Source organism: Dendrobates tinctorius, unplaced genomic scaffold (assembly GCF_039654945.1).
Source record: "Dendrobates tinctorius isolate UK_male_01 unplaced genomic scaffold, ASM3965494v1 ptg000173l, whole genome shotgun sequence".
Taxonomy (NCBI): Eukaryota; Metazoa; Chordata; class Amphibia; order Anura; family Dendrobatidae; genus Dendrobates; species Dendrobates tinctorius.
The window spans coordinates 1023278-1047541 of record NW_027361840.1 but is presented as its reverse complement, the minus strand read 5'-3'; the positions used below and the strand labels follow the sequence as shown (position 1 = coordinate 1047541).

The 24264-nt window shown below is 46.7% G+C and overlaps 1 pseudogene; it reads right to left on the bottom strand.

Annotated features, from left to right (window-relative positions):
• Window positions 1-24264, bottom strand: part of LOC141053934 (uncharacterized) — a 102102-nt pseudogene that overhangs the window by 31421 nt on the left and 46417 nt on the right.

Here is a 24264-nt window from a genome sequence, read left to right as displayed (position 1 = left end):
ATTTCCGTATGAAGCCTCTGGTGAGGTTCTCCCGGACGTATTCGGACATGGCCAAGGTCTCCGCAGGAGACAGTGGGTAGATCCTGCCCCGCGGAGGGGTGGAACCAGGAACTAGCTCGATGGGACAGTCAAACGGCCGGTGCGAGGGAAGGCTCTCTGCCTCCTTCTTATCAAAGACGTCTGCGTAGGACCGATAGGCTGAGGGTAGCCCTGAGAGGTCAGGAGGTGGACGTAAAGGAGCAGCCGGACAAATAGAGTTCAGGCACCGATCATGGCAAAGGTGTCCCCAGCGAAGAACCTCCCCAGATGACTAGTCGAGCACGGGTTGATGCGCCTGTAGCCAAGGAAGTCCCAGGATGATCGCGTAGGAAAGACTAGGCAACACATAGAAGGCTATACTTTCCCGGTGTAGAGCACCGACTTGCAAGCAAGTCTACCTCCTCGGTGACCATGGTGACGGATTCCGGTAGCGGTCGGCCATCCACCGACGCAATGAACCGAGGGTTCTTCAGAGAGACTACGGGAATCTGATACTTCTCCACCTCTTCACGCCGGATGAAGTTACCTGCTGCACCCGAATCCACGTAAGCCACCTCGGAGCCACGCCTCTGCCCCGAAAACAAAAGAACGGAGATAGTGAGTGGTTGAGAGGAATCATGGATGCCGAGGGAGGCCTCTCTTATCTGGCCTAGGCGGACGAGTTTCCCGGTCTCTCAGGACAGGAGCGGATGAAATGCGAAGCTCCACAACAATAGAGACACAGACCTTGTGCCCGCCTCTCCTTTTGCCGGACCTTGGCCAACTTGACTCGGTCAACCTGCATCGGTTCGGATGGAGGAATATGGGGAACTTCGGCAGGACAAGGGCTAGAGGGCCGGTTGACGGAAAGGGGTGGTCTAGTGGATCTCCTGTCTCTAGCTGACTCCCTGGCACGCTCCTGAAACCGGAGACCTATGTGGGTGGCCAGGGAAATTAGGTCCTTGAGAGTGGTGGGGGTATCTCGACCTGCCAACTCATCTTTTACCCTGCCCGAAAGGCCACGCCAGAATGCCCCTACCAGTGCCGCATTACTCCATCCCAAATCCGAGGAAAGTGTGCCGAACTGGATAGCGTACTGTCCGACGGTGAGGGCGCCCCGGGTGAGGTTGGAAAGGGACTCAGTAAGAGAGGCTAGCCGACCTGGCTCATCAAAGACCCTCCTGAATGTATCCAAGAAGAGCGGAAGATTCGAGACCACGGTATAGTCCCTCTTCCAGAGTGGATTTACCCAAGACAGGGCCTCCCTCTCCAAGTGGGACATAATAAAGGCCACCTTGGCCCTATCAGAGGGATACTGATGCGGTAGTAGCTCGAAGTGAAGGCTACATTGGTTCAAGAACCCTCTGCAATGTATGGGGTCGCCTTTGAACTGGGGTGGTTTGGCGAGGCGGGGAGAAGGAAAAGAAACAGGACTGGGAGCAGCCGCAGATGCTGCGGCGGCAGTTTGGAGAGCCACCAAATGATTGTCAACTGAGGCCATATAATTTAAGATATGGGACTGAGCGTCACGCTGTTGACCCAGCTCCTGTTGGAGACTGGCCAGCTGAGCAGCATTCCCCAGATCGGTGGCCTAAAGAGCCGACAAATAGGAGTCCATTGATTTCACTATGGACATGATGCGCCCCTGGTTCTCCCGCAAAAAGAGCAACTCCTTTTGAGCGGGTGCAGAAGCACCGGCGGAGTCCATGGCCTGATCGTACTTTAAGCATTCCGCTAGGCAAGGTGGAATTCGAAGAGTGGACCCTCTGGACCGTGGCACTGAGGGGCCCCTGGGTGAGCTACCAGGTGGAACCGACCCCTATACAGGGATTGTTAGGAGCAGGCCCAAGGGTTCGAATGCCGCGGCAGCCGGTACCAAGAGGGGCGGCTCGGATGTACTGGAGCGAGAGAGAGTATCTGGTACCACGAGCACGGGAAGAGGCGTGGAGCTCGGGTGGAGAGGCTGGAGCAGGACAGCAGGAACCAGGCACGGCAGGCAGGACCGGAGTAGGACTGCAAGAACAAGGCACAGGCAGGCAGGACCGGAGTAGGACTGCGGGAATCAGGCACAGGCAGGCAGGACCGGAGTAAGACTGTAGGAATCAGGCACTGGCAGGCGGGACCAGAGTAGGACTACAGGAATCTGGCACGGACGGGCTGGACCGGAGTAAGACTGTAGGACGGAGCAGGACACAGGCAGACAGGACCGGAGTAGGACAGCGGGAATCAGGCACGGACAGGCAGGACCGGAGTAGGACGGAATAGGACACAGGCAGACCGGACCTGGGTCGGACTGCAGGACGGAATAGGACACAGTCACAGGCAGACAGGACCGGAGTCGGACTGCAGGACGGAATAGGACACAGGCAGGCTGCAAGGAAGCACAGACAATGAGAGGACCGGCACAGTGCATGGGGCACGGGGGCCTAACATGCGGTCGAAGAATGACGATCAGGCACCTCCGTTACAGGAGGGCAGCCTGAAATATCCTGGAAGTAGCCCCCATTGGTCCGCCGGTGCTTCCGGGTCAGGGCACCGCCGGAGCATAAGAGAAGGGAGAAGGATGCGGCCGCGGCCTACGGCGCATGCGCAAAGCATGCAAGGACGTCGCAGGCCGCGGACCGGACACAGGACGCCGTGGCTGAGGGAAGGAGCCAGGCTGCGGCGCAGGATCGGCTGGGTGAGTACAACGGGGGCCATAACACCCATCTTCAAAAAGGGGAAGGTGGACCCAGGCAACTATAAGCCGGTGAGTCTGACTTCTATACCAGGAAAGATCTTTGAACAAATTATTAAACAACATGTATGTCAGTACCTGGATAAGAATGAAGTGATTAAACAGAGTCAGCATGGGTTTGTAACTAATAAGTCATGTCAGACTAACTTAATTTCCTTCTATGACAGAATAACTGATTGGGTGGATCAGGGAAATGCTGTAGATATAGTATATCTTGACTTCAGCAAAGCATTTGACAAAGTATCTCACACAATCTTTATTGAAAAAATGGCTAAGTATGGAATGGACAAGACAACTGTTAGGTGGATTCATAACTGGCTTAGTGATAGGACCCAAAGAGTGGTCGTAAATGGCTGCACATCCAGTTGGAAGAATGTCTCAAGTGGGGTACCACAGGGCTCTGTCCTGAGCCCTGTATTGTTCAACATCTTTATCAACGATTTAGCTGAAGGAATTGAGGGTAAACTGATTAAATTTGCTGATGACACAAAGCTAGGAGGGATAGCTAATACTAGAGAAGAGAGAGAGAGGATTCAAACAGATATAAATAAACTGGAGCAGTGGGCAGCAACTAACAGAATGGTTTTTAACAGGGAAAAATGCAAAGTACTACATCTGGGCAATAAAAATGAAAAAAGCATAAACAGAATGGGAGGAATAGGACTAAGCAACAGCACATGTGAAAAAGACTTGAGTATACGAACAGATCACAGACTGAATATGAGTCAACAGTGTGATGCAGCAGCAAAAAAGGCAAATGCAATTCTAGGATGTACTAACAGAAGCATACAGTCTAGATCACGTGAAGTCATTATTGCCCTCTACTCCTCTTTGGTCAGGCCTCATCTGGAATATTGTGTCCAGTTTTGGGCGCCACATGTTAAAAAAGACATCAACAAACTGGAGCAAGTTCAGAAAAGAGCGACCAGAATGGTGACAGGTCTGCAATCCCTGTCTTATGAGGAAAGGTTGCAGGATTTGGGAATGTTTAGCTTGCAGAAGAGAAGTCTGAGAGGAGACTTAATAGCTGTCTACAAATATCTCAAGGGCTGTCACATTGTAGAAGGATCATCTTTATTCTCATTTGCACAAGGAAAGACTAGAAGCTATGGGATGGAACTGAATGGGAGGAGACACAGATTAGATATTACAAAAAATTTTTGACAGTTAGAGTGATCAATGAGTGGAACAGGCTGCCACGGGAGTTGGTGAGTTCTCCTTCAATAGAAGTCTTCAAACAGAGGCTGGACAGACATCTGTCTGGAATGTTTTAGCGAATCCTGCTTTGAGCAGGGGGTTTGACCAGATGGTCCAGGAAGTCCCTTCCAACTCTACCATTCTAGGATTCTATAGTGGATGGAAACATCAGGTTTCAACTGTAGATAGATAGATACAGTAGATAGATAGAAATATGTTGGTGAGATATATAATCAGTGCCTTATGTGTGTAGCTTTTTTATTTGCATTTCGCTAATAAATAAGGTAAGATTACTGCAGTTCAAAACCTCCGGGTCACATGAGAGCAGCACTGGCAGTTGTGTACTGAGATAACCTTACAGACCTCACCGCTCGTCACAGCAGCCGGGTTCTCGCGGAGTGCGGCGTTACAACCAGCAGCAACTGTTGCTCCAGTCTATTGATCTTTGTTCGCTGAATGGGGCACCATACACTGGACAAAGAAGACATGGATCGCCGTGAGACTTCCATTTGTGTTATGACGGACTGGTGTGGATTATTTTTTATTAAATAAATGTACTAAAGAGGGAATTTGTCAGAATGATTTTTACAAATCAAACACTTTTTTGTGTGTGTTTATTAGCTTAGACTTAGGGGTTAGTAATGGGGGTGTCTGACAGATGCCTCTCCGTTACTAACCCATAGGTTTGATGTCACCTGACATTACAAAGCTGACATCAACCCCATAAACCATTACCTTGATTGCCACCTCACAATGGCAGCTGGGAAGAGACGAACTTAAGCGTCAGAATTGGTGTATCTAATGATTTACCATTTCTGGTGCGACTGTTAGGGTCTTCCTAGAAATCATGGGGTACTCCAAACTTTGCCACGGTGGCCAAACCCGTGATCAACCTCACTAAGGGGATAAAAGTAGTCATGGCCAAATGGACATCGGAGGCGGAAAAGGCCTTTCAAAAACTGAAAGTGGCTCTGTTTAGGCAACTGGTCTTGAATAAATTTGATGGATGGATGCCCAAGAAGTCAGATTAGGAGAGTTCCTCTCAGGAGATACACGGAGAGGAGAATCCTGTTCTCTACCTGAGTAGGAATCTGTAAGCATGTGAGAAAAATGATTCCACTGGAGAAAAGGAATGCCTGTCCATAAAGTGGGTGATGGACACATTGCGATACTATCTCTTAGGGTGAGAATTTAAATTAGTGTCAGACCATGGTCCACGCAGGTGGATGAGAAAGAAAAAGGGGAAAAATGCTTGTGCTACCCACTAATTTCTAGCCCTGCAGGATGTCTGCTTCCAAGAAAAACAGAGTCGGGAGTTACATGGTAATGCCATTGCCCTCTCGAGAATCCTGCGTCTGCAAGATGCCAAGCCCATGGCTTTAGGCTGAGAGGGGAGGTATGTAAGGATGCTTGTTAACCCCTTCACCCCCAAGGGTGGTTTGCACGTTCATGACCGGGCCAATTTTTACAATTCTGACCACTGTACATTTATGAGGTCATAACTCTGGAACGCTTCCATGGTTCCCGGTGATTCTGACATTGTTTTCTCGTGACATATTGTACTTCATGTTAGTGGTAAAATTTCATTCAAATAACTTGCGTTTATTTGTGAGAAAAACGGAAATTTGGCAAAAATTTTGAAAATTTCGCGATTTTCCAACTTTGAATTTTTATGCCCTTAAATCACAGAGATATGGCACACAAAAAACTTGATAACTAACATTTCCCACATGTTTACTTTACATCAGCACAATTTTGGAACCAAAATTTTTTTTTGTTAGGAAGTTATAAGGGTTAAAAGTTGACCAGCGATTTCTCATTTTTACAACACCATTTTATTTTTAGGACCACATCACATTTGAAGCCACTTTGAGGGGTCTATATGATAGAAAATACCCAAAAGTGACACCATTCTAAAAACTGCACCCCTTAAGGTGCTCAAAATCACATTCAAGAAGTTTATTAACCCTTTAGGTGCGTCACAGGAATTTTTTTGAATATTTAAAAAAAAATGAACATCTAACTTTTTCATAAAAAAAATAATTCAGGTTCAATTTTTTTTATTTTACCAAGGGTAACAGGAGAAATTGGACTGCAAAAGTTATTGTGCAATTTGTCCTGAGTACGCAGATACCTGATATGTGGGGGGGAACGACTGTTTCGGCGCATGGCAGAGCTCAGAATGGAAGGAGCGCCGTTTGACTTTTTCAATGCAAAATTGGCTGGAATTCAGATTGGACGCCATGTCACGTTTGGAGAGTCCCTGATGTACCTAAACAGTGGAAACCCCCTACAAGTGACCCCATTTTGGAAACTAGACCCCCCAAGGAACTTATCTAGATATGTGGTGAGAACTTTGAACCCACAAGGGCTTTACAAAAGTTTATAACGTACAGCGGTACAATTAAAAAAATCATATTTTTTCCACAAAAATGATCTTTTCACCCCAATTTTTATTTTCCCAAGGGTAACAGGACCCTAAAAGTTATTGTGCAATTTGTCCTGAGTACGCTGATACCCCACATGTGGGGGTAAACCACTATTTGGGCGCATGGCAGAGCTCGGAAGGGAAGCAGCGCCATTTGACGTTTTTGGCTGGAATTGAGATCGGACACCATGTCGCGTTTGGAAAACCCCTGATGTACCAAAACAGTGGAAACCCCCCACAAATGACACCATTTTGGAAACTAGACCCCCTAAGGAACTTATCTAGATGTGAGGTGAGCACTTTGACCCCCCCAGTGCTTCACAGAAGTTTATAACGCCCGGGCGTGAAAATAAAAAATTCGTATTTTTTCCACAAACATGATCTTTTAGTCACCATTTTTTTATTTTCCCAAGGGTACCAGGAGAAATTGGACCCCAAAAGTTGTTGTCCAATTTGTCCTGAGTATGCTGATACCCCATATGTGGGAGAAAACTACTGTATGGGCACACGTCGGGGCTCGGAAGGGAAGTAGTGACGTTTTGGAATGCAGACTTTGATGGAATGGTCTGCGGGTGTCATGTTGCCTTTGGAGAGCCCCTAATGTACCTAAACAGTGGAAACCCCCCACAAATGACACCATTTTGTAAACTAGACCCCCCAAGGAATTTATCTAGATGTGTGGTGAGCACTTTGAACCCCCCAGTGCTTCACAGAAGTTTATAACACTCGGACGTGAAAATAAAAAAATCATTTTTAACCCTAACCCTACCCTAACCCTAGCCCTAACCCTACCCCAACACACCCCTAGCCCTAACCCTAATGGAAAAATGGAAATAAATACATTTTTTTTATTTTATTATTTTTCCCTAACTAAGGGGGTGATAACGGGGGGTTTGATTTACTATTTATGGCGGTTTTTATTTTTGGCAGCTGTCGCACGCTAAAAGACGCTTTTTATTGTAAAAATAGTTTTTGCATCACCACATATTGAGAGCCATAATTTTTCCGTATTTTGAGCCACCGGGTCATGTGAGGTCTTATTTTTTGCGGGACGAGTTGACGTTTTTATTGGTACCATTTTTGGGCACGTGAAATTTTTTGATCGCTTTTTATTCCGATTTTTGTGACGCAGAATGAAGAAAAACCAGCGTTTCATGAATTTCTTTTGGGGGGGTGCGTTTACACCGTTCCGCGTGCGGTAAAATTGATAAAGCGGTTTTATTCTTCGGGTCAGTACGGTTACAGCGATACCTCATTTAGGTCGTTTTTTTATGTTTTTGTCGGTTTTATGCAATGAAAACTATTTTATATAAAAAATAATTATTTTTGCATCGCTTTATTCTGCGAGCTATAACTTTTTTATTTTTTCGCTGATGATGCTGTGTGGTGGCTCGTTTTTTGCGGGACAAGATGACGTTTTCTGCGGTACCATGGATATTTATATGTGTCTTTTTGATCGCGCGTTATTACACTTTTTGTTTGGCAGTATGATAATAAATCATTATTTTTTGCTTCGTTTTTTATTTTTATTTTTTAAGGGGTTCGCTAAAGGGGTTAACTAATGGGACAGTTTTATAGGGCGGGTCGTTACGGACGCGGCAATACCTAATATGTGTACTTTTATTGTTTTTTTTTTTTATTATTTCCAAAAAATGGATTTATTGGGGGAATATTTTTTTTTTTTTTCTTATTTATTTGGCGATTTTTTTAAAATTATTTTTACACTTTTTTTTATTTTTTTTTTCACTTTATTAAATAGTCCCAGGTGGGACATCACTGTCCTGTGACAGATCGCTGATCTGTCACATCACAGATCACTGTGAGAGATCAGCGATCTGTCACTGGCAGTGCAGAAGGCTTCCTCATGCCTGCGCTTTGCAGGCACTGAGGAAGCCAGCTTCATCAGGCCCCCGAAGGCCCCGTCGCCATCTTGGATTCGGGGGCCTGGAGGAAAAGAGGCCCCCGCAGCAGCGCTGCACATTGTGCTGCCGTGGGGGGCTCAGGGAAGCACGGAGGGAGCCCCCTCCCTGCCTATGCTTCCCTTTAACTCCCGGTACACCGCGATCATGTTTGATCGCGGTGTGCAAGGGGTTAACGTGTCGGGGGCGGTCCGTGACCGCCCCTGACACATTGTGCCAGGTGTCAGCTGTGATAATCAGCTGACACCCGGCCGCGATCAGCGGCGCTCACCACGTGGGCGCCGCTGATCGCGCCCGACGTACTATCCCGTCCATGGGCATAGGGGCCCGGGTCCCATGGACGGGATATACCGTCGGATGTCAGGAAGGGGTTAAACACAGTGGATGGAAGATAAACCTGGAGTAACCTGGCCATGTAAGGTTCATTATGAGCAGGTGAACGGCTGCTCACCATATCGCAACCCCTGGGTGTGGTTCACTTGGTAAAATGAGACCTGTTTCCCTCACACATGTAGCATGTGTGGAGGTGTGTAGACTGAGTGCCTCTGCTGAAAGACTAAGAAGCTAGACTATTGTATGGATGGACTCTTTGCTTTATCTCGTACTTTGAGCCGGACAAGGGCTGTATTTGAGTTTCCTGTGATGTGGTTTATGAGACTTTTAAATAGAAACATTTCCTGTGATACCTCATATCACTCCTGAGTAGCACTGGTATATTTGGTGCTATAAATGTGGGCAGTGTTCCCAGGGAACATGTCTGACTGCTACAGCGGTAAAAAAAGAATATTTACATTTTTAAGACGAAAATGTTGTTTACCCCATGGTTTTAATTTTTATCAGGGAAAAAACGGGCCTCACAGTTTATTCTTTTCTCCTGGGGGCACCAATACCCTACATTTAATTGGAAAATACTTTTCAGACACAGAGAAAATCTCAGAAGGGAAGGAGCGCCATATGTAAAGTGCAGATTTTGATGTTATGGCTTGCAAGTGCCATGTTACATTGGCAGAGCCCCTGCGGTGCCAGAAAAGCAGAAGCCCCCATAAGTGACCCCATTTTACTAACTACACCTCTCAAATTCATATGAGGGTGCAGAGATCACAGTGACACTATGGGTGTGTCACAGAATTTTATACCATTGGGCAATGAAAAAGCAACAATAATAATGTTGTTACAGCCCCAGATTTTACATTTTTACAGTGGGAAAGTGAGAAAAATAGCAACAAGATTTGTCATACAATTTCTGCTGAATGTGGCAATACCCTGTATGTGGCTGTACAGTACGGCTTAGGCATATGGTTAGACTGAGGAGGGATGGAGCACTAATTGACTCTCAAAGAACAAATAATCGTGGAATAGCTTACGGACTCCATATACAGAGCCCCTAAGTGCCAGAAGAGCAGAATCCCCCTTCAAGTAAACCCATTATGGAAATTACACCCCTCTGGGAATTTATCTATAGGCTGTGAGGCAGTGACCCCTATTACAGCTAGGGGGTGCTGTATGTTCTCCCCAGGATACACACGGAGGCATTTTGAGGCTATGGTAATGCATTGCGGTCACAGGCGTAGCTGGGATTGCAATGGTGAAGCAGTGACCGTTATCACAGTTAGGGGTCGCTGGAGATGCACGGAGGTGTATGAAGGCCATAAGTGTGCATGGGAGTCACTGGCGTAGCTGTGACTGCAATACAGACTGATAATAAAAGTCTTAGTCTTGGACATGTTAGTGTCCAAGGTGGATGTAGGGAAAACCTGCTTTGAATGTGTGTGTGAAGCAGACTGCAGGATAGTAGTTTGTGCAGTCTGTTCCATTCTGGACCCAGGTTTTCCATGTGGCTGGTAGCCACACGTTGCCATGTTAAAAACCCTGAAGGAAAGTGTTAGGTGTTGCTTAGTGAGTCTTCCCCAGCCGGATATTAAATGTAGGTTTTCTCTGAAACGTTGCAATGTCAGAGTAAATCATCCACGGCTGTCAGATCCCTACTCTTGTGGCAAAACAACACTGGAAGCCGTATACGTTACACGCCGTCACTGCTCTCTGCACATCACACGTCAGTGTTCAACGCGGAAATAGAAGCCATTCTGTCAATGTAAGGCAACGATAGCAGCTGAGATATATTATGAGGTTCTGCAGCAGCTGAGGTGTACATTATCAGGTTCTGCAGCAGCTGAGGTGTGTATGATGATGTTCTGCAGCAGCAGAGATATATTATGAGGTTCTGCAGCAGCTGAGGTGTATATTATCAGGTTCTGCAGGAGCTGAGGTGTGTATGATGATGTTCTGCAGCAGCTGAGATATATTATGAGGTTCTGCAGCAGCTGAGATACATTATGAGGTTCTTCTGCAGCTGAGGTGTATTATGAGGTTCCGCAGTAGATGAAGTGTGTATGATGATGTTCTGCAGCAGCTGAGGTGTATTGTGAGGTTCCGCAGCAGATGAGGTGTGTATGATGATGTTCTGCAGCAGCTGAGGTGTATTATGAGGTTCTGCAGCAGCTGAGGTGTATTATGAGGTTCCGCAGTAGATGAGGTGTGTATGATGAGGTTCTGCAGCAGCTGAGGTGTATTATGAGGTTCTGCAGCAGGTAAGGTGTGTATTATGTCTGGTGAATGAGAAAATCATGACTCTTCTTTGTATTATATAGTGGTAGTTCCTCACCGGGCCGGTTACTTGTAGAGACGTCCTCCGTGCATCGCTCACCACCCCGAACATCACTTTCTTCTTCCATTATGGTGGCAGCAATAAGGTTCCTCAGATCTTTACCCGGATTTCAGAGCTCTGAAAGAAATAATGGAAACGTCACAGATAGAAGGAAAAGTCAGGAGGAAAGTTGTAGCGGAGCGGAGGAGATGAGCACAGAGGAGCCGTCCGCTCTCTGGACAATATTTATATCCCGCCTGATCTCTGGTTCTGGAGCTTCTCTCCTGACATCTCTACGCTGCCCCGTTCCTCTGCTGTTCCTCCTGATAATGTATGACTATAGAGACAGCTGGGTGGTACCGGGGGTCACGGCACGGCCCCTCTGATAATGGGAATGGACAGCCCAGCTGTCAGTGGATTCAGAGCAGAGGACCCCGTGGATGTGGCGTTAGGTCGGGCATTTTGGCATTGTGCGGTAAATATGATCTGGAATCATGATCGGCCACGACAATCCCATTACCGCGATGCCAAACATGAATCTTTTTTTTTATGTGATGAAGAAAATTCAGAATATTCCAGAAATGTCTCCAGGTTTGTGTAGGAACCTTCTGAGAACAGGAAAACCTTCTTTTCTGTTGCTGGGGCTGAGCGGGGGCTTGTTTTTTGGTTTCCCGGCAGTGACGCCAATTCAGCACATACAAAGCTTTGTTGCTCATTTTACACTTTAGGATCGTGAGATAAATAAACAAAACATAATTCAAATGGGGCAAAACTAAATATGAATTTTTATTTTTCTTTACTTTTAACGAGGAAAAGCTTCGGTGACCTCCACCTGCAATGCTCCTGAGGGACATAGTGAAGATGTCCGCCTACGGCTGAGGTTCACAGGAGGACGGGGTGATAGTGACAGGACTAGGACAGTGGCGGTGGTCTTCAGCACAGCCCCGACTGTCACAGTAACCCACAGGTCCCCAGTGATCGCACTGCAGGGGGTTGATGGGGGCTCCTCCACGTGGGCACCACCATGCATTTCATTTACATGCTGCTGTCCTAGACTGAGACAGATGGCGGCTATATAATACAGCTGGTATCTGCCTCGTGTGGACGGAGCTCAGCTCCTGAGCCCCCTCCACCACCGACGACAAATTCCCGGGATGTGAATACTATGTCTTTTTGGTGGAAGGCGTTAATATAATTTTTTGCGCTTTCTTCTATTGTTGCCTACCTAGCAATCATTGTGGCAACCCCTATACTCTCCTTTCCTGGTTAAATGAATGATTGCTTGCTGCACTTATCCAGGGATATCTAGGAGATTTAGGGTACAGTCGTCGTGGAGCGGGGGCGCCAATCTCGTATATGTTTAGGGCGCCAACCTCCGCTGCTAGGCAGTTTTGATATTAGGACCCCTATTTGCAGGGTCCAGTAGGTGACACGGTTATTTGTATTTCTGTGTGGTAGTGGTGTCTTTTATCAAGACTTTAATAAAGGTTTAGATTTATATCCTATATTCTTAGTTATGTAAGGCTCCTTGATAATACTATTGATGTTTTTGACCTTACTGGTTATACATTTTTTCAAAAAGGAGTTAATATCTCCATAATTTCCTTCCAATTTGTCTGATAATTTGTAATAAATGTGATTTTTTTCTTGAGATTTCATGTTTTTCAGACTGGGAGTCTGGAGGTTGTTTGGCAGTGATAGAACATGCACCAGACCGTAGATACCTCTCTTGTGCTGGTTCCGGAACTGTCGGGGCTGTCACCATTGTTGTCCGGGGGACAGCTTTCCAACCTGGACCGACCTTTGCACTTCACAGCAAGGGGCGTGTCTAAGATAAAAAAGCCTGGGCGCGGGAGGTTTGGCGGGAAGACAGCGCGCGCAGCAGGGGAAGATTGGTGCTCCGTCCTCTGAGCGACGTGACAGCGCAGGCCGGCGCTATAGATCCCCTTCTGCTAAGGACAGTGACTGTGACCAGCGACTTGCTGTATGCCCATTGGCTCCTGCAACCGAAGATGCCAAAACGCTCTGGGTCGGTTTTTGCTGCGCGCGTGCCGCCTAAGACAGACCGGGTGACTATTATAGAACTGTGTCCTTCCTCACCCGAGGGTTATTGCCAAGCGAAGTTACGGTTCTAGCAGTGTCACAGACTACTCTTCACTCCGCACGACGAATCCAGATACAGGACCCCGCACAAGTCAGCGAATCAGGGGGATGATGAAAATGCACCCCATGACCCCTGCATTAGAAGCAGAGGTTGCTATGATGGCTTTAGATGCAGAGGACAGGGATTCTGTCATGCTACGACCCCTCGGGAATGAGACTCTTTTAGTAAGGTGTTACAAATATTGGAGGAAACCTGTCAGGAACAAAGCACTGCACTTGCTCACTGAGCCAGTGCGTGTGTCCTGAGTAGAACAAACTATGCTCAAAGATACCTGTGGAGCGGGGTGGCAGCAGTGGAGATGCGTGATTCAGACAAACAGAACCTGAAGCACATGACTGCCAAGGAGTGGAGCCGGCGACAGGTCTCACAGAGGGAGCAGAAGCAGAGAGAGATGCCGGCTCAAAATAAAGATCCTACCAGCAGGTATAGCTCAAAGAGAAGCACCGATGAGCGCTAGACAGGAGGGATGTCAGGGACAGGCTAAGGGTCAAACCGTATGGACAGCAGAAGTACCAGGGGTGTAGACAGGAGAATAACCAGAGACTTAGCCGAAGTCAGAAACCAGCAGAACAGACACACAGTACCGACTCAGCAGGCAAGAACACAACAGGCAACAGACCGGGTCAAAAACAGGTAATCAGGCAGAAAAGCAGGCACACAGCACTAACAGAAACGCACAGGGGTCACTTAACTAAGCCGAGGTGTTATGAATGAGTCACCGGAGGAGGAGAAAACAAAAATACAAGCTAAGTCCAGAAAACCTGAGAAGTTGGTACCTAGCGGATTGCAGACCTCTGATCCTATTCACCACAACTAACAGTAGCCGTGGGGGGTTCCTACGGTGGTCCTAGACCCCTCGACACAGCCAGAGAGCTAAATAAGCCTAAAGAAAGAAAGGGGAAATCTAAACTGCCCCAGAGCAGACCCCAAAGCAATAGACAGCCCCCCAACATGTATTGTCGGTGAAAAACAGATGAAAACACAAACGCAGACAGAAAGACAGACTGAGCAAACGATGGGGCCCAACTAACTAGATAGGAAAGGACAGAAAAGATGCTGGCTGCAATCCGCAAAAACCCTACCAAAAATGTCCCAACAGTCTGATAGGGGAAAAGGCCCTGAAGTCGCTAGACTTCAAAAACTCTATATCAGCACTCAGGAATATTCTGAAAACAGAGAAAAGAGATCAACTGATCAGAGACAAAAATGGAATTCAGCCAGTCCCAGCAAGGGCTGGCTGAACGCAAACACTAAGTAAACCAGACAAAATCTCATGGAATAATAGCAGGGCAAAAACTTAGCTTTTAGTAGACAGGAACTAAACTTGATGCCAGAGCTCAGAGCAGAAAGGATCACCAGCAACAAAGCAGGGCGTCGGCTGCCTTATATCCACTCAGAGATTCCGGATGTCCAATCACACTCCACCTGTTCAGATGACAGGTTCTTCCCATCCACATCAATTTCACTACTTCCCTTCACCAGCAGAGGGAGTTCATCAGACATCACAGGTGAAGGGGAAAATGAACTCACAACAGTACCTCCCCCTTGAGGGGTCACCGAACCCTCATCCATGCCACCAGGTCGATCAGGATGGGCCCGATGAAAAGCACGAACCAACCTTTCGGCATGAATATCGGATGCAGGGACCCAAGAATTATCCTCCTGGCCATAACCCTTCCACTTAACCAAATACTGGAGTCTCCGTCTAGCCAGACGAGAATCCAGTATCTTCTCAACCTCATATTCCACATTACCTTCAACCAATACAGGGTCAGGAGGTGCCACCACAGGAACTAATGGCTCAACAAACCTCTTCAACAGAGACTTATGAAACACGTTATGGATCTTGAATGTAAGGCTGAGTTCACACGTGGCGTTTTTTTCGCGTTTCCGCAGCAGTTTTAACCGCGCGATTTTGCCGCGAAAACTAAGCATCCCATGCATTCCTATGGGATTCCGCAATGCTGTGCTAATGCTGCGGTTTTTACCGCGGCGGAATCGCTTCGTGGTAAAAACCGCAGCATGCTCATTATTTTGCGGAATCGCGGCGATCCCGCACCCATAGGAATGCATTGTTCCGCTTATTTCCCGCATGTGGCTGTGCACACCATGCGGAAAGTAAGCAGAACAATTGCGGATGGTACCCATGGTCCGGAAGAGAGGAGACTGTCCTCCGGGCTTTGGGTACCATATCCCTGTAAAAAATAGAATTTAAAATAAAAAATATTGTTATTCTCACCCTCCGACGTCCCGCGCAGCCTTCCCGCTTCTCTTCACGCTCCGGTCCCAGTAGTCCTTTGCGAAAATGCCCGCGATGGCGTCCGATCTCGCGGGATCGCGAAGTCTCGTGGTAATTCGCGCGACGTCATCGCGAATTACCGCGAGACGTCGCGATCCCGCGAGAACTGACGTCATCGCGGGCATTTTCGCAAAGGATTACTGGGAACGGATGCGCGGGACGTCGGAGGGTGAGAATAACACCGTTTTTTATTATTTTTTTTACATTCTCTCTTTTACTACTGATGCCGCATAGGCGGCCTCAGTAGTAAAAAGTTGGTCATACTCGTCAAACACTATGTTTGACGAGTGTGACCAACCTGTCAATCAGTTCTCCAAGCGATGCTACAGATCGCTTGCAGGACGCTAGCATTTTGCGAGCTAATTACGCTTGCAAAATGCTAGTTTTTCCGCGGGAAAATCGCGGGAATTTAAAATGCGATTTTCCCGCGGACTGTAATTACGGAATTCTAGCGGTAATTTCCACGAGAGTTCCGGTACGTGTGCACTTAGCCTAACAGGAAGAGCCAATCGAAAAGAGACCGGATTAAGAATCTCCAAAATCTTGTAACGTCCAATAAATCTAGGTTTAAACTTTGGAGAAGCCACCTTCATAGCGATATTCTTTGATGATAACCAAACCATATCACCCACCTTAAACCGGGGACCAATGGTCCTATGCCGGTCGGAAAACCGCTGGGCCTTTTCCTGGGAGAGAGACAACTTATCCACCACTTGGTCCCAGACCTGGTGCATTCTCTCCACCACAGTGTCAACACCTGGGCAGGCAGAAGACTCCACCTGCCCTGAAGAAAATCGAGGATGAAACCCAAAGTTACAAAAAAAAGGTGACATCAAAGTGGCAGAACTAGCTCTATTATTTAAAGCAAATTCGGCCAAGGGCAAAAATGAAACCCAATCATCCTGATCAGCGGAAATAAAACATCTCAAATAAGACTCCATCGTCTGGTTTGTTCTCTCCATCTGCCCATTGGTCTGAGGATGAAACGCAGAGGAGAAGGACAACTGAATACCCAGCTTGGAACAGAAAGTCCTCTAAAATCTAAAAACAAACTGAACTCCTCTGTCAGACACAATGTTCTCAGGAATCCCATGCAAGCGAACCACCTGTTGCAAAAACAAGGGCACCAACTCTGAGGAAGATGGCAACTTAGGGAGTGGTACAAGATGGACCATCTTAGAGAATCTATCACAAATCACCCAAATAACAGTCATTCTCTGAGAGACAGGCATATCAGAGATAAAATCCATTGAAATATGGGTCCATGGCCTCCTGGGCACCGGCAAAGGCATCGACAAACCACTAGAGCGAGAACAAGGTTTAGACCGGGAGCAAGTCCCACAGGACTGCACAAAATTCCTGACATCCTGACATCACGAGACAAGGCGGGCCACCAAAAAGACCGACTCACCAAATCTCTAGTACCAAAAATACCTGGATGACCAGCCAATGCGGAGCAATGAACTTCAGACATTACTCTCTTCCTCCACTGGTCAGGAACATACAATTTTCCAATGGGACAACGCTCAGGTTTGTCCTCCTGAAACTCTTCCAGAGCACGTCTCAAATCGGGCGAGATGGCAGAAAGAACTACCCCCTCACCTAAGATGGTAGCAGGCTTGGTCACAATAGGGGAATCAGCAAAGAAACTCCTAGAGAGGGCGTCTGCCTTGACATTCTTAGTGCCCGGAAGAAAAGAGACCACAAAATCAAAACGTGTGAAAAACAAGGCCCACCTAGCCTGTCTAGGATTCAAGCGTTTGGCCGACTCAAGGTAAATCAAATTCTTGTGGTCAGTAAGGACCACGACTTGATGTCTAGCTCCCTCCAACCAATGTCTCCACTCCTCAAATGCCCATTTCATGGCCACGAAAAAAAACCCAGCACCTAAGGGTGAAGAAGATGGTCTAATATGACCCTTCTCCAATGACTCCTTAATATAGGATCGCATAGCCTCATGCTCTGGTACAGATAAATTGAAAAGACGACCCTTGGGAAATTTACACCCAGGGCTCAGCTCAATTGCACAGTCATAACTCCTATGAGGAGGCAAAGACGCAGACTCATTCTCACTAAATACATCATAAAAATCAGCCAAATAGTCAGGAACATCATGCGACTGGGGAGAGGTGGAGAAAACAGGAGCGTCACTAAGGGCACACTGACAACCCCAACTCACCACAGACACAGATTTCCAATCCAAAACTGGATTATGGATTTGCAACCAGGGAAAACCGAGAACAATGGTATAATGCAAATTATGCAACACCAAAAATCTGCAATTTTCTTGATGGTCTGGGGCGACCCGCATTACCACCTGGGTCCAAAACTGAGGTTTATTCTTCGCCAAAGGAGTAGCATCAATACCCCTCAAAGGGATAGGCGTCCGCAGAGGTGTCATAGGAAACTCACAACGTTTAGCAAAATCCAAGTCCATCAGGTTCAGAGCCGCTCCCGAATCCACAAAAGCCTTAGCGGAAAATGTGGACAGGGAGCAGATCAGATTAACTGCCAGAAGAAACTTAGGTTGAACACCACCCACAGCAAATGTGTGTGCAAAACGTTTCTCTCGTTTAGGGCAGACAGAAATAATATGAGAGGCATCTCCACAGAAAAAACACAGCTTATTACGCCTTCTGAACTCCTGACGCTGCGCCCGAGACAAAACTCCATTACATTGCATAGGTTCAGACATTTGTTCAACAGGTGGCAACACCTCTCGTGTAGTTTTGCGTTCACGTAAACGCCGATCAACCTGAATGGCTAATGACATAGAATCGTCAAGACCAGAGGGAACAGGAAATCCCACCATAGTATCTTTTACGGTTTCTGACAAACCCTTCCGAAAGAGAGCCGCCAAAGCACCATCATTCCAGGTAGTAAGGACCGCCCACTTTCGGAATTTTTGACAGTACAACTCTGCAGAATCCTGACCCTGGCTCAATGCCAACAGGGCCTTTTCAGCTTGATCAATAGCATTAGGTTCATCATACAACAACCCTAAGGCTCGAAAAAATGCGTCCACATTAGCCAGAATAGGATCATCAGGTGTCAAAGAAAACCCCCAATCCTGGGGATCGCCGCGCAGCAAAGAGATGACAATTTTAACCTGCTGCGCACAGCTCCCCGATAAGTTAGGCTTCAAGGCAAGAAATAATTTAAAATTCAATTTAGACCGATCCCCAAAAAACACATCAGGAGTAGGGATCTTTGGTTCAGCAGCATGTGAATGAGCAAGATAGGCGGAAATTCCCCGCACTTCAGCAGCGAGCTGCTCCACACGGTCAGACAATTGATTAATCTCCATTAAGGAAAAATTCCCCCTACGGCCTCAGAGAAATAGAGGAAAAAATATACACAAAAAAAAAATTCTGACACTTTTTTTTTTTTAACAATCCTTTCCTGCTATTGAGTACCCTAGAATCTGCGGTATGGCTAGTGATTCTGCTATGAATGAGTCACCGGAGGAGGAGAAAACAAAAATACAAGCTAAGTCCAGAAAACCTGAGAAGTTGGTAACTAGCGGATTGCAGACCCCTGATCCTATTCACCACAACTAACAGTAGCCGTGGGGGGTTCCTACGGTGGTCCTAGACCCCTCGACACAGCCGGAGAGCTAAATAAGCCTGAAGAAAGAAAGGGGAAATCTAAACTGACCCAGAGCAGACCCCAAAGCAATAGACAGCCCCCAACATGTATTGTCGGTGAAAAACAGATGAAAACACAAACGCAGACAGAAAGACAGACTGAGCAAACGATGGGGCCCAACTAACTAGATAGGAAAGGACAGAAAAGATGCTGGCTGCAATCCGCAAAAACCCTACCAAAAATGTCCCAACAGTCTGATAGGGAAAAAGGCCCTGAAGTCGCTAGACTTCAAAAACTCTATATCAGCACTCAGGTATATTCTGAAAACAGAGAAAAGAGATCAACTGATCAGAGACAAAAATGGAATTCAGCCAGTCCCAGCAAGGGCTGGCTGAACGCAAACACTAAGTAAACCAGACAAAATCTCATGGAATAATAGCACGGCAAAAACTTAGCTTTTAGTAGACAGGAACTAAACTGGATGCCAGAGCTCAGAGCAGAAAGGATCACCAGCAACAAAGCAGGGCGTCGGCTGCCTTATATCCACTCAGAGATTCCGGATGTCCAATCACACTCCACCTGTTCAGATGACAGGTTCTTCCCATCCACATCAATTTCACTACTTCCCTTCACCAGCAGAGGGAGTTCATCAGACATCACAGGTGAAGGGGAAAATGAACTCACAACACCGAGGGCTAATATATAACTGACAAGGATGGAGGCCCACAGTGGCTATAAAAACCCTCCCCATGCCCAAAATGAGGCCACAGAGTTAACCCCTGAGGCTCCAGGGGTCAAACTTCACCACAAAATCATGACAGTACCCCCCTCTCAACAGGTGGCCACTGGACCTCCAGGCTTCCCCGGATACTTGGCATGAAAAGCTCGAACTAGACAATCAGCGTGCACCAAGCGAGCAGGAACCCACGAGCGATCCTCCGGCCCATACTCCTTCCAGTGCACCAGGTACTGCAAAGAGCGGTGCACCAGCCGAGAATCGATGATGTGCGCAACCATATATTCGCCATGACCCTCTACCAACACCGGAGGGGGCACTGACCCTGAACTCTTTTTGACAGACTCCAACGGTTTTAACAGGGATCTATGAAACACATTGGACAATTTGAATGAGGCTGGAAAACACAACCTATAGGCTACCAGATTGATTATCTCATTCATCTCGTACGCTCCGATGAATTTTGGACCCAATTTGGCCGAAGGGACCTTCAGACTGATATTCCGAGTGGTGAGCCAAACCTTCTCCCCCACCTAAAACATGTGACCCGGTGCTCTCTTTCTATCGGCAAACAGCTTATACCTCCCCTGGGCTCTGGAAATATTACGCCGCACCTCAGCCCACAGATTCTTCAACCGCTGAACAGACCCCTCTGCCCCCGGACAACCGGAATCTAGCCATGAGCATTCCCCAAAATGAAGACTAAAGCCATAATTTACCAGGAATGGGGACATACTAGTGGACTGACATACGCGGTTGTTGAAGGTGACTTCAGCCAATGGTAATGCGTCATACCAGTCATCTTGTCTAACAGAGGTCAAACACCTAAGAATCTGTTCCAAGGATTGATTGGTGCGTTCTGTTTGCCCATTACTTTCTGGATGGTATGCGGAAGAAAACAACAAAGAAATAGATAATTTCTTACAGAACACCCTCCACAACTTGGCCACAAACTGCACACCTCTGTCAGACACAACATTCAGGGGTACCCCATGCAATCGGACCACATGCCGCACGAACAACCTGGACAATGTCTCTGCTGAGGGTAAAGATGCCAATAGGATAAAGTGAGCTTGTTTGGAAAACCTGTCCACCACTACACAAATCACAGTATTCCCCCTGGATGAAGGTAGGCGGGTAATGAAGGGCATGGACAGGTGAGTCCAAGGCCTCTCAGGAACCAGTAAAGGCATCAATTCCCCCGCCGACCGGCTATGAGAACTCTTGGAACAGACCAAACCCCACAGGCAGAAATGAATTTTTTGACATCAGAACTTAGAGAGGTCCACCAGAAAACCCTTGCCACCGCCTCCAGTGTAGCCTCAGTCCCTGGATGGGCACTCAGACTGGCCTCATGGAACTCCTGAAGGAGTTTATCCTGAAATTGGACAAGTACAAACAGTTTATTTCCTGGCTTGGAGGCAGGAGCTAAAGACTGAGCCCCCACAATCTCTCGTTCCAACTCAGACGAGATCTCTGCTACCACCACCCCGGGAAAAAGAATGGAGGATGGCGGATCGGGGGAGACACAGGCTCAAAACTACGGGACAAGGCATCAGCCTTGATGTTCTTAGAACCCGGACGGAAAGTGATACTAAACTGAAATCGGAAAAAAAAGTGACCAACGAGCTTGCCTAGGAGTCAATCTTTTCGCTGATTCGATATATGTCGAATTTTCGTGATCTGTGATCACAGTAACAGGGTCAGCTGCCCCTTCCAAAAAGTGCCTCCATTCTTCGAATGCCAACTTGACCGCAAGAAGTTCTCTACTGCCCACGTCATTGTTTCGCTCGGCGGGAGAGAACTTCTAGGATAAGAAAGCACAGTTGTAATAGTTTTAATAAAGGGCGCACTACTATCATTAAATAATAAACAAAATATCAATGGGGTGCAAAACCTAGTCAGTATATCAACATGGAAACATGGAAGAGAAAGACTAGACTAATAATGGTATGCTCAACCACGAGAGTAAAGCTATGAAAAAGCTTCATTACACCTCAGACAAAACAAACATTAAAATCAATTAAAATGGATACATAACAAGAGAGCAACATCCCCTTGTGAAAAGTCAATAGATTTAATACTGTACATACATGAAAGGCATATACCAATAGCAATGCATAATATATCCTAACAATAATTGTTATAATTAGAAAAATATATTGCTCAACCCTTAAATGTGCAGACCTAACAATAGTTCCAGGAGCATAAAAACCTGTGCTGACAGAGGAGTAGTGAGTTCTCTATATGGACTCTCTGTTGGTGAAGGGAAGTAATGAAGCTGATATAAATGGCAGAGACCGGCCACCTGAAGAAGAGGACTGCGATTGGACATCAGGAGTTTCTGATTGGATTTAAGGCAGCCGACTCCCTAGTTTCTTGCTGGTGATTTTTCCTGACTGTGGCTTCTGGTTTCCAGTTTGGTTCCTGCCTTCCTAAAGCTAAGTTTTCTCTGCTATTGTTCATATGAGTTTTTGTCTGGTTTACTTAGTTTTTTTGTTCAGCCATCCCTGGCTGGGACTGGGCTAAATCCCCATTTTGTCTCTGATCAGTTGATCTCTTTTGCTCTGTCTTCAGAATATACCTGAGTGCTGATATAGTGATTTGAAGTCTAGCGACTTCAGGGCTTTTTCTATCAGACGTGTTGGAAATTTTTTTTGGCAGGGTTTTCTGCGTGATTGCAGACAGCAGCTTGTCTTTCCTGTCCTTTCTAGTTAGTGAGGGCCCCATAGTTTGCTTAGCCTATCTTTCTATCTGTGTCTGTGTTTTCATCTTGTTTCACCGACAATACATGTTGGGGGCTGACTATTGCTTTGGGGCAGTTTAGATTTTCCCTTTCTTTCTTTAGGGCTTATTTAGTTCTCCGGCCGTGACGAGGCATCTAGGACCACCGTAGGCACGCTCCACGGCTACTACTAGTTGTTGTGGATAGGATCAGGGGTCTGCAATCCGCTAGTTACCAACCTCTCCGGTTTTCTGGGCCTAGCTTGCTTTTTGTTTTTTCCTCCTCGGTGACCCATTCATAACAGAATCACCAGCCATACCGCAGATTCTAGGGTACTCAAAAGCAGGAGAGAATTGTTAAAAAAAAAAAATAAAAAAAAAAGTGTCAGAATTTTTTTTTTATATATATGTATATTTTCTCCTCTTTTTCTCTGGGGCCGTAGGAGGATTCCTTTCTTTTTTTTTCTCCTTGATGGAGATTAAGCAATTGTTTGATCGTGTGGAGCAGCTCACTGCTGAAGTGCGGGGAATTTCCGCCTATCTCACTCATTCACATGCTGTTGAACCAAGGATCTCTGCTCCTGATGTGTTTTCTGGGGATCGGTCTAAATTTTTGAATTTTAAGAATAATTGTAAATTATTTCTTGCCTTGAAGCATAAATCATCGGGGAGCTCTGCGCAGCAGGTTAAAATTGTCATCTCCTTGCTGCGCGGCGATCCCCAGGATTGGGCGTTTTCTTTGACACCTGAAGATCCTGTTTTGACTAATGTGGATGCATTTTTTCAAGCCTTGGGGTTGTTATATGATGAACCTAATGCTATTGATCAAGCTGAGAGAGCCCTATTGGCATTGAACCAGGGTCAGGATCCTGCAGAGTTATACTGTCAGAAATTCCGAAAGTGGGCGGTCCTTACTACATGGAATGATAGTGCATTGGCAGCTCTCTTTCGGAAGGGTTTGTCTGAGACTTTAAAAGATACTATGGTGGGATTTCCTGTTCCCTCTGGTCTTGACGATTCTATGTCATTAGCCATTCAAGTTGATCGGCGTTTACGTGAATGCAAGACTACACGGGAGGCGCTGCCAAATTTTGAACAAATGTCTGAACGCATGCAATGTGATGGAGTTTTGTCTACGGCACAACGTCAGGAGTTTAGAAGGAGTAATAAGCTGTGTTTTTTCTGTGGAGATGCCTCTCTTGTTATTTCTGTCTGCCCTAAACGAGAGAAACGTTTTGCACACACATTTGCTGTGGGTGGTGTTCAACCTAAGTTTCTTTTGGCAATTACTCTGATCTGCTCCTTAACCACATTTTCCGCGAAGGCTTTTGTGGATTCAAGAGCGGCCTTGAATCTAATGGACTTGGATTTTGCTTAACGTTGTGGTTTTCCTATGACACCTCTGCGGACGCCTATTCCTTTGAGGGGTATTGATGCTACCCCTTTGGCGAAAAATAAACCTCAGTTTTGGACCCAGGTGATAATGCAGCATTGCAGATTTTTGGTGTTGCATAATTTACATGATACCATTGTTCTGGGTTTTCCCTGGTTGCAAATCCATAATCCGGCTTTGGATTGGAAACCTGTGTCTGTGGTGAGTTGGGGTTGTCGGTGTGCTCTTGGCGACGCTCCTGTTTTCTCCACCTCTCCCCAGTCGCATGATGTTCCTGACCCTGTAACCCTGTATTGGTTGAAGGTAATGTGGAATATGAGGTAGAGATAATACTGGATTCTCCTCTGGCTAGACGGAGACTCCAGTATTTGGTCAAGTGGAAGGGTTATGGCCAGGAGGACAATTCTTGGGTCTCTG